Source organism: Carcharodon carcharias, chromosome 10, assembly GCF_017639515.1.
Source record: "Carcharodon carcharias isolate sCarCar2 chromosome 10, sCarCar2.pri, whole genome shotgun sequence".
Lineage (NCBI taxonomy): Eukaryota > Metazoa > Chordata > Chondrichthyes > Lamniformes > Lamnidae > Carcharodon > Carcharodon carcharias.
Window position 1 is genome coordinate 24465055 of NC_054476.1, and position 16427 is coordinate 24481481.

The following is a 16427-nucleotide window of genomic DNA, read 5'->3' on the forward strand; positions in this document are numbered from 1 at the left end:
GATCAGTAGTGGTGGTACCGGGTCACTCTTGATGATGGACATTGATGTCCCAATCCCAGAGTACATTCTGCACCCTTGCCACACTCAGTGCTTCCTCCAAGTGGTGTGCAACATGGAGGAGCATTAATTCATCAGCTGAGGGAGGGCGATATGTAGTAATCAGCAGGAGGTTTCCTTACCCATGTTTGACCTGATGCCTTGAGACTTCATGGGGTCCAGAGTCGATGTTCAGGACTCCCAGGGCAACTCCCTCCTTACTGTACACCACTGTGCTGCCACCTCTGATGGGTCTGTCCTGCCGGTGGGACAGGACATACCCAGGGATCGTGAAGGTGATGGTGGTGTCTGGGACATTATCTGTAAGGTATGATTCCATGAGGATGACTATGTCAGGCTGTTGCTTGACAAGTCTGTGAGACAGCTCTCCCAATTTTGGCACTAGCCCCAAGATTGTTAGATGTGTTGCCATGGAGAATGCACCAGTTAATAGTAACTGGCAGTTAACTGCCAAGCATTGTTTGAAATTTTAAACCAGGCAGCTTGACTCTGATTGGTCAAGGCATTGCCCTGAAAAATGAACCAGCAAATGCTATCACTTATTTTAATTATCTGAAAAGTAAGTGATAACCATTTGCTGGTTCATTCCTCAGGGTCAATCATAGTCAAGCTGCCTGGTTTAAAATTTCAAATAATGCTTGGTAGTTAACTATCAGTCACCAATAACTGGTGCTTTTTCAATGGCAATACCTCAATCAATCAGATTCCATTTGCCAACAAATTAGCACTCTCTTCTCTTACAGTATAATGTTGTTGTTTTCCTTGACATTGGTATTTTTGCGATTGTCCTGATGAGTGCAAGACAAAAAGCTTCAACAAAATGTCTTTTTTCAGCAATACTCAAGTTCTGTACTACCAAACAACATTTCTAACCCTTATTCTGGTCGTAAAGTTACAATGGTAGCTTTTTCACACTTATTTATTAAAAAATGAAATACACCACCAACACAGTGATAACAAACAGAAACGGATAAAATACAATTTTGTAGCCTGCATTTCCCAGTGAGAGTTTAACCTTGAAGTAGTTTCCATCCATCAAACAGACACTGTAAAATTAAGCGGTCAGCTTTTTACGAACTCAAGACATGAACTATGCCTTCAACAAATCCCAAAAATCTTTGATATTGACCAACTCCAATGCCTGCTTTCAGGAGTATTAACACAATAAGAGCCGCAGGAGGGTTTTTGTACTGAAGTGCAAAGCTATGTTAGTATCTTTCTGTATGCTTCACAGATAATTGGTGGAATTTAATGTGCTTGGCAGTGGGTGGGCCCATCATCCACACCAAAATCTGGGGGTACCTACGCCCACCTGACCTTTGGAAGCTCTGACGGAATAAAGTCCCTACTTGGCAGCGCAGGTACTGCCACTGGCCTCTTGGCTCCTGTGGGGACATTTAATTGCTGCATTGGCAGAAATCCCACCCCTAAGAGCTGCCGTCCAATCAGCGTTTGGCAGCCCTCCAGTAGCAGCATCGTCACGGAGAGCGGTGGCCACTGCCATGATTGCACTGGGGCCTTCCCAGAGGATTGGCGATTGATCCTCTGGAGACAGGTATGTGGAGCGGGATGGGGTTCCCACGGAGGAGGGCACCAATTTGGGTTGGGGTGGGGGGTGGGGCGCTGGCAGGGAGATCAAGAGCAGGGGGGGTGGGTTCTTTCCTAAAGGACCCTCACTCCCCCACCTCCACCTACCAAATGCGAGGTCCCTTGATTGGGAACAGAGTGATTATGAACCAGGGACTCCTCCTAGAAGGCTACAAGGTTTGCTGGGCAGCTTTCCTGGATGGCTAGTCCCCGCGCACTGCTGACTGAATACCTGCGAAGGCAGGATGAGGCCCTTAAGGTCACCTGCAAGCCTTTCTGCCCCAGACTTAATCAGAGGGAGGTGGGAATGTGGCGGGATTCACTTATGTGGTCGGGGGCATTAAATTTTGTCCAATATTTTACACAGGTCCCCATACTAAATGCTCCACATGGATAATAAGGCCCAGAAATTCAGTTAAAGTGAAATAAAAAGTTTGCCCATAATCAAATTTGACAATGCGGCCTTGATTTCTTTTTGACCTGTGTTAACTTGAGCCCGTCAGTGATCTACGATATAACACCAATATTAAGATAATGCAGAAAGAGAAAAAAATCTGGGCTCATATTTCAGGGCTGATGAAGGGTCACCATTTACATGAAATATTAACTCCAATGTTGAGTATTTCCAGCACTTTCATTTTGCTTTCGCATTTCCAGCATCTGCAGCAATTTACTTTTTTCCAGGATAATGGTTGGACTCCAAGGATTATATTACGAGGAGGGATGAAACAAACTAGGGTTGCAGTCCCTGGAATTTAGGTTAAGGGGTGATTTTATGGAAGTTTCCATGATATTAAGGGGAAGGGATAGGGTAGGTAGAGAGATACTGTTTTTGGATACAGGCCTGGGTTTTCATACTCAAGATGGGTATGCAGGAGTCGGGAAAATTTCTGGCTCGGCCCAGCCACCTCGGGACAAAGTGCTGTGAAGGCGGGATCTTCGTTGCCTCGAGGTGGGAGTGGGCTGCAGTCAGGTCAGCCGACCCAGGTTAAAGTTTGGAGGCAGCCACAGGGGCTGCTGTGTGCAGGGGTGAGCTGTTTAAAGGCCCGCTTTTGCGCAGTGGGACTTTGTCCCAGTTAAAATAAAACTGCAAACACTTTTCAACCCTTACTCCTCACACCCCCGCACCCTCCAAACACTCCCCACGCTTCATCTGTGCCACCCCTTGTCCCCCGCCAACCCCCATGGCACTTCTTGCCCCTTATGCCAAGCTCTGCCATTCCACCCACATCCCATGGTCCCTTATACTCCCATGCCAAGCTATGGCACTTTCATGCCTATTAACTCCACTATACACTATATAAAACCAATGAACCCTATAGTACCAGTAGGATGTGTAAAAAAAAATTTTCAAAAAGTAATTCATTCATAACTTTCGACTGTGTTGAAAAAAGCAATTTCACTACAAGTCAATAAAAGTGCAATTCATCCAGAACCTTTAATGTATCAGTAACAAAAACCACAAACCATTGAAACCACTTAACCTTAAGTAAACAAACATTGTGAAATTGACAGCAGAGAACAGAGATCGGAGAGCTTGAGCTCTCAATCAAATAATGTTTCCTCTGGGGTGAAGTTGTTTCAACAAATGTAATGGTTTCCTGTGCTCTCAGCTCTCTGGTCAATTTCATAATGTTTGTTTACACAGCATTAAGGATTTGTGGTTATATTTTAAAGGATTTGGATGATTGACTCTTTAATTGGCTTGTAATGAGATGACTTTTTTCCAACATAGTAAAAAGTTCTGAATGATCGTTTAAAGTTTTCTTTACATATCCAATCACTATAGTGTTCATTGGTTCTATAAAGTGTATTGTGGGTCGATGGGCATGGAAGTGCCATAGCTTGGGGACCATGGGGCATGGGTGGAAGGGTGCGGGCTTGGTATGGGGGGCACGAGGGAGGCCTTTTGAACTTACCTTTTCAAAGGTCCCCTCATACAGGCTAGGGTTCACAACTCCTCGGAGGGGCCATGAACCACAACTCTTTAAACACCTGGCCCAACTCCACAAAAATGCCAGAGCGGTAGGACATGCCTATCTCTGCAATGAAGCCAGTCAGGTCTGGAGTGGCAGATGTTGGGCTTTTGACAAGAACCAGCCTGCACCCTTTAAAGGTGCTCCTGAAAATCAGGCAGCCCTGGAATGGGGTCGAGGATCCCAGAATCGGGATCCGCCAGCCTTTTTTTAAAGGGCTCCCATGTCATCCTGACTCAGTGAAAATCGAGTCCATGGTCTAAAAATTAGAAAACGCTTTGACAAACAAACAATGGTAGAAGTTTCTTCTGCAAATGTTGATATTAATAGATTTTGTTAACCAAAGTTACTAAGGGACATGGGGCAAATGTAGACATATGCCATTAGGTCGCAGATCAACAATGATCCTATTGATTGGCAAAACAAGCTCAAGGAGCTATTCCTGTTCCCATGTTCCTATTAGTGGGAAAAGGGCACTCCAGATTATACACCACATGTGTTTCCTCCCAAATCACCTATCTCATGTCAACATTTCAGGATATCTTTCTATTCCCTTTTCTCTCATATATGCTGGAATTCCACCTCTCTGACCAGGGACTTTGTGTAACCTTCTGAGAGTGACAGAGAAACCCCACCTACATCAAACATAACAATGCAAATGAGCTGTATATTTGAGCCATCCTGCCTGATTTCCCTATTTGATGGATGGGTCAGCAACCATGTTGATGGATCCCAGAAGAAATTGGTCTTAGAAGGATCGGGGCAAGGGAAAGGAAGATGGAGTTAAGAAAAAGTTGGTGGTGTCTATTTCTTCCAGGTACTAGGCACCATGCTCAAGACTGGAGGATTTCTGGATAGTAATTTAGGCTAGTAGTCAGAAGGTCTCTCGTTGGCTGGCCAATGGCCTTTGAATTTTCTTTCATGCTTTGAGTGCTGGGCCCTGCAGGAGAAGCTGGTTCACAACAACAGGGAGAGATCCCAGACCAGGAGGATGGAGTGGCCCACATTAGGGCCCTCATTCACTTTGAGGAGCATGCCATCGTACTGACTAGTGTGGACGTGGACCATGCCTACGGTGACATTGAGGTCGGCAGCGAACACTCACCTCCGGATCCTGCAGCACATCATCCCGCTTTCAATGCAACTGTGAGTGCTCTCTTTCCTGCTTTTGACTCTGCTGCCATGCACTAATCATCTCTACTTTGGTTCACAGGGAGCTCTGCCAAGCGACCGACACCCTCAGCCAGCCAGTCTCTCAGCTCTACCCAGGTACTCACCTCCAGCCAAGAGGCTAGCTCCTCCATTGAAGAGCTGGGATAAGCAGCCTGGAAAATTCGATACAGCCCTTACCCACACCCTCCACCAGAGCAGAGACACACAGAGGCTCGGGTTCACAATCTGGTGGTCACCACATGGACACGTGTCTGCAGCAGGAGGAGACAGGTGCCTCGGCATTTAGAGGGCTGTTGGGGAAGAGGCATCTGTGAGGTTCGAGTCAGATGACGAGCCTCTGGATTTGGCTTTCCAACTCATCGCAGAGTCAGCAGAAGGTGAGGAAACATCACCAGGAGCTGTTGGAAGCCCTCAACAAAGCGGCATGCAAGTCAGAGGAGTGCATCCGCCTACTCTCTGATGAACTGGTGCCCACATGTGCATAGATGGAGGTCTCTATGGAAGGATGGCGGATGCCATGGAGACCCTGCTCCAGCAGAACATGGAGATGCGCACAGACCCGCGCTCCATCGTGGTAGCCTGCAGTGGCAACGCGAGAGGGAAATGGGGCACCTTGACGTCCCTCCAGTTGCTCCCTCCCCTCAAGAGTCAGGCAAGACCCTTGGGCACTCAAAGGTAGGAGAAGTGGCAGCTGGACACCCCTGGGTCAAACACTCATGAATCTCAGAGGCTGTCCTCTCCCTCCGAGTCCCCTTTGCCTGTACCCCCTCAACCTCGTCCTCTGTCACCACAGAAGGAGCAGCTGGCCCACAGGAGGACAGGTAAAACATGCCGAGGCCCCTAAGGTCTCAGCTCTCCAGAGGACACAGGGCAATGTCATCAAAGGCAACCTCCACCCGTGCTGCAGATCTCAGGGCAGCACCTGTAAGTGTTAGGCCTAGAAAAGTTAAGCAATTCTGATCACAGTTGGTTGCACAGGTGAAGATATTTTGTCATTTTCTGATCTGAAAGTATATTCACTTTCACTGAATAATGTGTAACGGTGACTTTCAGCTTCATTTACAGGTTTCGCCAGTCTTCCCACTGCATTCCCCCCGCTCTCCAATTAGCAGTTCAGCTGCACGCAGTCAGACCATAAGTGATTCTGGAGGGAGAAGAATGTGTATGACAGGGTCTTTTGGAGCCTTGTGCGAGCACTCTCCCACGCACGCAGAGCCTTCATCCATCACACTCATCTCACTGTCCCAAGCATTTTCAGTGCTGCCCGCTGGGGTTCTCTTTTATTGTCCATCTGAGCTGACCTGCATCTCCGCCCACTCACTGATCGCACTCCCATGCAACACCTGTTCCTGCCCACCATGGTACCTGCCCTTTCACTTTTGGATTTACAAGCATGATGATTGTAACATTCTTCTTTGGCTCCCCCATCCTTTGCCCATGCCAGTCAACCATCCCCTTTCCCCCATCATTGTCAATGCCCCCCTCCCCGGCATCACCTTTCACCTCCCCACCATCACCTACCAGTCACAACCCTTTTCTTTCAGGGATGTCCAGGTGAACGTGCACATTCCCTCCCTTCCCAAAAATCCCACCCCCCATCCACATTAACCTTCCCACCCTATCTCTGAATCCCCACTAACCACCCTCATCATCCCTCCTACTGATACCGCCACACCCTTACCCTCGCACCCGACCGGTTCACTCTGCCCTCTCTCATTCCTACCATTCCCTCCTACCATGCCCACCCTCATTTTGCTTCCCAGGAGGCAATCATCAACTCCATAGACCCCTCCCTTGCACTTTTACCTGGGCATCCCACCACCTTCCTCCTTCCCCCTCTGGACTCCTTCCCCCTTAGAATTCCTTTCTCCGCCTCCAGACTCCTACCTCCCCTCCCTTACTGCTTCCCCCCTTCCTTACTCCTTCCTCCACTTTTACTCCTTCCCCCTTCCTGATTCCTTCCTCCATTATTTCTTCTGGCTCCACCCTTACCCCTTTCCCCCTCTGGCTTCCTTCCTCACCCCGGACCACTTCCTCACTCAGGACTCCTTCTTCCCCCTTGACTCCTTCCTTACACCTTCCTCCCCCTTTACACATACCTCCCCTGTTGCCATATCCTCCCCCATTATCCCCTCCTCCCTCACCCAATCTCATCCCCCACTGACACCTTCAGTAGCCCCCCCAACCTCACCCCCGACACCTTTGTTCCTCCCCCTCCCAACATCACCCTGCTGACACCCCCAGCAACAGCTTCATTCCCCACCATCCCACCCGCAGCCCCTCCCAGCCACACCCCACTACACCTTCCTCTCCCACTCACAGCAGAACCTTCTCTCCACCCCCTCAACGATCATCCATAGCAGAACATGGCCAAGACACTGAAGTCCCGAAGCTGACCCTCAATGGCGATTTTCCACCCTCCATGAGCTGCTTCGCAGCAGAGCCATGTCCACGAGAATCCACCCAGCATGCCATGGGCGTTCCTCCAGGGTCCCATTACTGTCAGGCTCCAGCATCTACTGCTCCTCGGATGTCCATGATGTGAGCAAGGCCCTGATGGTAGGCCCCGACTTCTGTACGTCACAGTAGTCATGTTGTGAGGGGATGATTCTGGTGAGCTGGGCTTATAATGCTATGCAGGTGTATTACAACGGAGTTCCTGATGTGTGGCAGTGGGCACACGGCCCGCCATTGACGGGTGAAGTGGACGATTGCAAACTGGTTTCATGAATTTTGACCTTCCTGCCATATTGTCCGCTCACGCCCGCCATGAAGCCTGATGCCAGTGGCACAGAAAGTTGTGCCAAGACTAGGTGGCTAAAGTGCCTGTTTCAGTGCTGTATATGCTGTGTGATAGATGTGGATTATGGCTAGTGAAGGAACATAAACTCAGAGGTATTGGAGGTTTCATATGATGTTGGAGAGCACACATTTCAGATAAACCTTTGGGAACTTATCAAGTATAGTGTAAGAGAGACCAGACCACCAAATTTTGGTTATGGAGGGCAGTAGACTGCAGTAGAGGCAGTGTCTGGTCATGTGATGGGAGCGGTTATGTGATGAGAATGGAGTACAAGGTGGCTGAAGGCAGCTCCCAAGATAACTGTGGTTTATCCCTGTGGAAATTGTTGATGTTGGGTTGAATGGTTCAGCTTTTTGACTGTCAGTGGTCTGAGGTTTACCCTGATGCTCAACGTACATTTGAAGTGTCTAAACCCAGAGGTAAACACAATCAGAGTGAAACTAGGCCTGGTGTTTTATCAAGTGCAGTGTCCGATATTACAGCTGGTAACAACATGGCGGTTTCCCATGCTGAATTTAATTCTGTCAGCACACTTGTTGACTTACAATGCTCTATTCTCGCTGAATTTGCTGGACTCCGTTCGGAACTGCGTTCCCCTGTTGCTACACTACACACCTCTCGCTTTCTTCAATCAAAGCCTGTGGGATGTTGAACAATCAGCTACTGACTCGAGTGACAGAATTGCGGCTCTGGAGACCCGCTGCACCCAGCTGGAAGCCTAAAATACTAAAGTGTTAACGAAGGTGCATGACCTGGAGAATCACAGCCGAGGACAAAATTTAAGGATCCTCTCGGTTCCCAACAGGGAAACCCTACAACGTTTACTGAGGCACTTCTTTTGGAGGTTTTTGACAAGGAGAATTTCAATTCACCGCCGGTAGTGGATCGAGACCATCGATCTTTGGCGCTGCGGCCATAGCATGGCAAGTCCCAAAACAGTTAAAACTAAGACTGCATTGTTTTGGCACAGTAGATGGTAAATGCTAAGCTGCTCAAATCCCAGAGGGAAACTTGAAGCAGCTGACACAACCATTTGCAATTTGTATTTATTTCGAGATATGGGCTTTGATTTCAGTAAAAAAAGTGGTCACCAATGCTTAGAGGGTTTTTACAAAACTAAATTAAACATTTATTAATAAAAGAAATAAAATGTTAAACACACACATAGGTCTACAAATTACTACTGTAACTCCTAGCTCCCCTAATTAATCTAACTCCCAATTAGACCTCCATTCAGACAACAGTAAACACACATAGATTTTAAAAGGCCCAGGCAAAGTAACACGATACCCTGAACAATTGAATTCAAAGTGAGTTTTCTTAACTTCAGTTTTTGCAGACAGCATTTTAGGTGCAGAGGCTGGAGGCTTTTCACAATCATTAAATCTGAGAATGCCTTCCCTTGCACATAGCCTTCTCTCCTTTAAAGATATTTTGCCCTTTGAAAACAAATTCCCATTGTTTCATGAAGGGCAGGATCTTCGGCTCGGCGAGCGGGGGTGGGGCCCGCTCGCTGAGGCATAAAATGATGTGGGGTGAGGTCGGGCACGCGTCCCGTACGTCATTTAGATTTTCAGTCAAAGGCGTATTAAGGCCATTTAAAAAACCACTTAAGCAATTAGCTGAGCTGCCCGTCCAACCTTAAGGTTGGCGGACAGGCAAAGAGCCCAGGGGGCCTTCGCATTTTTCATGGAACTTCATCCACGGGCGGGATGAGGGCTCATGAATGATTTTAAATTCTCACAAAAATGTCATTAAAGTTTTAGCGCGCTCCTGACTCAGGCAACACCCACACACCAACCACCCACCCTCCCCCCCCCCACCCCCACCCCAACAGGGAGCGCACAGCGCTTCCCGGTTGGGCCATGCCTGCCTGTGCCCACTCCCACACCGCCCGCCCGAAAGGCAGAAAGTTCTGCCCTATTTCTTTGGACTTTACCTCTCTAATAATAAAAATCTATCATAGTACCAACTTTACCAATAATCTTTGAGAAAAATAAACACACTGTTTCTTAAGTTCTCCTGACTAGGTGAAACATTTAACCCCCTCTTTTGAAGTCAAGCTGCTTTGGTTTAATTAAAAATACAAATGTTCCCTTTATGCCTCACATTCTAAAACTTCCCCCATGTTTACCTAATATTTCAAATCTAGCTTCTGTTTTTACATCAAAGCCTTCAGATCATCTGTTTCTAATTCAATTAAATCCCACACACACATAAATAGACCCAGACCCCACTATTAATCTTCAATAAATTCCAATATCATAACGAGAATTATCATATTTTCCTGACATGCATCACTATAGAGTGAAGGGGCAAATTATGCGTCTGTCTAGAGAAAAGGGTCAACTATACTTTTGTGGAAACAAGATATTCATCTACCCTGACCTCAGCGTGGATCTAGCCCGGCATTGTGGACAATGTAAATTTGTTAAAGTCCAACTTCATGAAGTTGGACGTAAATATGGTTTTCTCCACCCTGCTCCTCTGCGTGTAACTTTCAACATAGTGAATAAGATTTTCAACACCCTGCAAGAAGCTTCAGCCTTTTTCAAGGACACAATTGTACCTTCTCTTGGTAAAGTCACATTGTGACTTCACCCAGGACAAAATGGTTGCACAATGCTTAATTAGATAATTATGTGTGATGGTTCTGTTACCCGGTAAGTTTTGTTGGTTATATCACTCTCTTTGTATCTTATGTCCAAACTGCACCAATTGAGGGAAGTTTTACATAAACCCTATGAATGTTCGTTTTTTACCTTTTACCACATGTGCAATTGAATTCTCTGAGAGTTGAATCTCCCTTTATATTCTCCCTCTCTTGTTGACTACTGTATTGCAAAACAGTTGCTTCGGACAGATTCTGCACCTTGTTTAGCATATGCTTAGCTTTATAATACTTCTGTTTTGGATATTTGATTGTATATCACTTTAGTGTGGGCTGTCTTTTTAAGTTAGATAAGAATAGTACACTAACTGTGCGGGGTAGCATTCACCTCATTTGCAGAGGTGATGTAAGCTTTTCTTCCCCTTATTCTATTTTTTCTCCCTTTTCTTCTCTTCTCTTTTTCCTGTTCTTTTCCAAATATATGTATATACTTTCTTTTGAGTCAGCTATTAACATTCTTTAGGTGGATAAGCTCTGGTTCAAAAATATTTAATCCTTTATTTGTACTGTTTAACCTATGGGGCTATATGGCTTTGATATGCTTTTATTATCATAATGTCCAATAACATTAACGCTTCACAAGGTGGTTGTCCAATCCATTTATCACCTGAAATGTGAAAAATCTAAACCACCCAGTTGAAAGAAATAAAGTTCTCTCTCATTTACATCGTTTGAAAGTGGGCATTGCCTTCCTGCAGGAAACTCACTTATGTACATCTGACCACTTTCGAATGCATAAGGGTTGGATTGGCAGATGTTTCATTCTAATTTTCAAAGTAAAGCGAGAGGTACGGCAATTCTAATCAATAAAGGCATTCCCTCTGTTCACTCTCAGGTTATAACAGACTCTAATGGCCGCTATGTTATAGTATAAGGCTGACTTTTTAACTATCCATTGATCCTAGCTAATGTATACGCATCTAGCTGATGTAATCACCATTTCATCTCAAACTTTTATCTTCCATACCTAATTTAGACTCATATCATTTACTTCTTGGAGGAGATTTTAACCGCGTTCTTAACCCAAATTTAGATCGCTCATCCACAAAATCCGTTCCAATATCAAAATCAACCTCAGCCATCAGTTTTTTTTTAGGATGCACACGGATTGGTAGGCTTATGGCATTTTCTATACCCATCAGCAAGACATACTCCCTTTTCTCTCCTGTTCACCACACCTATTTGCATATTGACTATTTTTTCCTGACAAGAGGCTGCTCACATTAATTCAATCTTGCGGATACAATAGTTTTGTGATCGCTGATCAAGCCCCCCTTAGTTTTGGCAATACAATTCCATGACCAATCATCGTCTCTCGTCCACCACGGCGTCTTGATTCTTTTCTTTGGTGGACCCGGGTCTTACTAAATTCATTTCCTCACAAATAGATTCATTTTTAGAACTTAATACTTGTCTAGATATTACCTCTGCTACTGCCTGTAGGGCTTACTTACATGGACAAATAACTTCATATACTGCTCAACTTAACAAATGCAATACATCAAAATTGTCCCAATGGGTTGACCAAATCCCCTTAGTGGACCAGCAGTCTGCTATTGCACCTACCCCAGTACTATACAAACAGCATCTGGCTCTACAAACTGAATTTGATCTTCTTTCTACTAAAAAAACAGAAAAGCTTATACTTAGATCACATGGTATATTTCATCAGCATAGTGAAAGAACCAGTGGACTCCTGGCTCACCAGCTTCGTTAGTCTGTTTCCTCTCAACTTATTACTGAAATCACCACTCCAGCAGGGTCAACTGCCACCAATGATCAGGAGATCAATGATCAATTTAAACTTTATTCCACTCTTTATAACTTAGACTCCTTTTCAGATTCTGGTTTATTTCACAATCTTTTTGATAATATAGACACCCCATCCCTAATGTCTGGCTCTATGAATGATTTAGAAGTACCCCTTTCCCAAGATGAAATACTAAGGGCAAATAAATCCATTTAAATTAATAAGGCACCAGGGCCTGATGGATTTCCGATAGAATTATATAAAAAATTCTTATCACAGCTTTCTCCATTGCTATTGTCTCTGTTTTTGGAATGCCTTTTCTGTAAAACACTTCCTCCTACACTGTGTGAGGCATCTTTGTCTATTTTTTTTAAAGGGGGTTAAAGATCCTCTACATTGCAGTTCATACTGGCCTATTTCCCTTTTAAATGTGGATGTCAAGATACTAGCTGTCCAGACAGGTTTTATACAGGGCAGGCAATCCTTCTCTAATTTAAGGCATCGTTTCAATATTATTTATACACATTCAATTACTCCTCTCCCTGAGGTTCTTATAACTATGGATGCAGAAAAGGCATTTGATAGAGTGGAATGGAACTGCCTTTTCTTCACTTTTCAAAAACTTGGACTTGGACCCATTTCTATAAAATGGATAAAAATATTGTATTCCTCCCCAGTTACTCCAATACATACAAATAACATCCACTAACCTCTCTGACCTCCATCGAGGTACCAAACAGGACTGTCCCCTTTCCTCCCTACTTTTCGCTATTGCTATTGAGTCCCTGGTAATTTCAATGTGGGCCTGTGGAGATATACAAGGTGTTGTATGGGGTGGAGTTGAGCAGAAACTCTCCCTATATGCTGATGACCTGCTTCTTTACATCTCTGATCCAGCCTTCTCTCTCCCACATATTTTCTCTATTCTTGAGCGACTTGGTCATATTTCAGGATTTAAAATTAACTTTCAAAAGAGTGACATTTTTCCTATTAACTCTATTGCAAAGAGTTACCTTCTTTCTTCCCTCTCCTTCAAAGGTCTCAGTAAACAGTTTTAAATATTTAGGAATTTTAGTTATTAAGTCCCTTGGGGACCTTTTTAAGCTCAACTTTGACCCTATGTTGGATCGTACGAAGCAGGACTTAGCACATTGGTCGAGCTTACCCCTTTCTTTAGTTCTTTGTATAAATTCCGTAAAGATGAATATTTTGCCAACGTTTCTATACTTATTTCAGTGCCTTCCATTGTTTATCCCCAAGCGCTTTTGTTGCAATAGACCATATGATTTCTTCCTTTATTTTCTACAAAGTCCCAAGCGTTTAGGTGGCTTGGCACTGCCAAATTTTCAGTTTTATTATTGGTCTGCTAATATCCGTAATATTTCTTTTTGGCTTCATTCGGACTCAGCTAGTTTAATGAGGGTGCAATTGGAGGCAGCCTCCTGTCAATCCACATCTCTGCCTGCTCTGTTGTGCTCCTCCATTCCTTTCTCAACCAGTCACTTTTCTTCAAACTCTATCGTCAGGCAGTCATTTAAGGTTTGGACCCAGTTCAGAACAAATATTGGGCTGCAATCTCTCTCTTTATACAGCCCTATTTATTATTTATTTACCATTTATTTCTGCCTTCATTAGGAGATTCTACCTTTCAAGTCTGACGCGCGAGAGGCATCAAAACCCTTGCTAACTTATACATTGATAATATCTTTTGCCTCTCTCTCTTGGAAATATGATCTGCCCCACGCACACTTCTCTCGCGATTTACAAATCAGATATTTTGTGCACAAAGAAATCGCCCAGTTCCCTTTGCCACCTAAATCACTGATAGATATTATGTTAGAAATAAATCCTTTTGTTAGGGGGTTCATTTCCAAATTGTATTCTCCAATTTTTTCACGACACTGACCTTCGCTTTCTAACTTAAAAATTCCTTGGAAGCATTTTGACTCAGACTTATCGGACGATAACTGGAAGTCTATTCTTTCTCGTGTACATTTCTCATCTCTATGTGCAAGACGTGGGTTGCTACAATTTAAAATCTTACATCGTATTCATCTATCCAAGGTGAAATTACCTAAGATTTATCCAAGTTTTGATCCAACCGGTGTTAAATGCCATACTGCCCCAGCCTCTCTAATGCATATGTTCTGGTTGTATCCTAAATTGGCTTTTTTTAGACAAAATCTTTTAGATCACACTCACATATTTTCAGTAGCAACATTGAATCTTCTCCTATTACAGCACTCTTTGGAGTGGAACCAAATGGCATCCCTCTTAAAAAAATTCAGACTGATACATTTGTCTTTTCAACGTTATTGGCTAGACGCATTATTCTACTAAATTGAAAACAGACTGTCTCGCCTCAGACGATCAGACGTGATCGTATGCAGAATCTTAAACTTGAGAAAATAAAGTACACTATAAGAGGCTCCACTGATGGATTTTATGTAGCTTGGCAACATTTCTTAGATTAATTTGAGGAACTACAATGTAATAAATAGCTGTAATTAGGTGAAACTATATCTGACTTACGATTGTTGTTGATTTTTTAATTATTTATTTTTGGGGAGGGTTTTTTTTTCTCTTTCCTTTTTCTTCTTCTTCCTCCTAATTTTCTTTTCCTCTCTTTCTCTTCCAAATGTAAGTGTATTGAATTATTGCTGTACTGTAAGCATTTTTTGTATGGTTCCTCATATGACTGTTGTTAAAAAAAATTAAATAAAGAATTAATAAAAATTCTTTAGAACAAAGTATAGTGTAGGAGGGGAAAAGGGGGGAAGCAGGGGAGGAGGGTCGGTCGAGGAATAGGAGGGGGAGGGGGAGGGGGAGGGGGGCAAGGGAAAATGGATGTGGAGAGCCTGGGAAAGGAAAAAATATCAATGCTAAGAAGAAATACGTTTCAGTTCAGCAAACGCCTTGAAACTTTAACAAAATTGATTTGAAAAGGTAGTTTTAAACACCAGCAACTCGGAAAATTTCAATTTTAATATTCACTTCACACAAAGCATACCCAAGTAATGAACATATTCTACCCAGTCTTCTTCAGAACATAACCATGGCAATGCTGAAAGCGTGTGATTATACCAAAGACATCGCATTGCTAAATATAGTTCCCAGGGATAAAAGAGTAAGATTTGTTCAGTGGTGCAGGAGCTGCTGACTGAGGCCAATGCCACACTATAAAGGTCACTTTTGTAATCACATCACAAATATTATATTGTATTGTTAGGAAATTACAGTCCTGGCTTATGTTATTACACCTGTGGGAATTTGTGAGCTTTTTGTTTTGGTCACAGCACATGGACAAATACTGTGCTGGAGTCAGCATTTCCTAATCTTGTTTGTGCGATAATAGAAGCTGGTGTTCTTGTCTTTTATTGACTGTGGCTTAGGAGGAACTTTCATGAAAGGGTTTTATTAAGTAATGATTCATATCTTCAGACACCTTTCAGTTCAATTTGACCATAGTGATTGAAAACAAAGCGTTCTTATCAGTTTAACAACATATGTTGCAAATTTGTTTGAGGATATCAAGATCTCATTGAAGATAGCGTCAAGAGACAATATGTCTGGTGGGATGTCCATCGCCCACTTCCTCCAGCATAATGGAAGTTCTGGAACTTGTGGTGGAGCTTCCATCGGTGACTTCCTCCAGAATGATGGCAATGTATTTTCCTTAATGGCTGACCTAGTTTCCAAACCTGGAGACACAATGATTCACAAACATCACAGGTTTTTTTACATTTCATGGCCCTTGCTGTTATACTTAGTCAGAGACCAACACCCATGCTTTCACTTTGTGTCCAATCGACCTTGTAGTTTTGTCATTCTCGGGGTGAGTAGTGACAGTAACCTTTCTTCCTTCATGGCATATTCACCTCTTGAAAGCAACTCCTTAACTCAATATTCCATTCAGTTTATCAGGCTGCAGACTGACCATTTCTGGAGCTGATTCCACAGGTCTGAATTACTAAGTTACTGAATACCACTTTGTCATCCACCATCAAACCAAGTCTTCAAAGATCTTTAAAAACACCTCAAAAATACAAAAAAAAATCCCACTAAGTAATCTCTGCTCCCAGTGGTTCTCTGCTCCAATGCCACAGCACTGGTCGCTAATTTGAGGGGTTTTTAGCTCATCACCAACATTTCCAGCATCTTGACACTTCATCCTCTACCATGATCAGAACAACAACAATAACAACTTGCTTCTATGTAGCACCTTTCACAAGGCATTATCAAATAAAATTTCACATTGAGCCATATAAAGCGATATTAGGACAGATGACAGAAAAATACTTAGGCAAAGAGCTTGGCTTTAAGGGAAATAGAGAGGCAGAGAGGTTTAGGGACAGGTTCCAGAGCTAAGGGGCCAGGCAGCCGAAGGCACACACATTTCTCCTTGGATGC

General features: G+C 43.9%; 1 protein-coding gene across 1 annotated transcript in view; it reads right to left on the reverse strand.

The window, feature by feature from the left end:
- shank2b (SH3 and multiple ankyrin repeat domains 2b) overlaps window positions 1-16427 on the reverse strand; it is an 834833-nt gene that overhangs the window by 312483 nt on the left and 505923 nt on the right. The gene's annotated exons all lie outside the window — the stretch shown is intronic.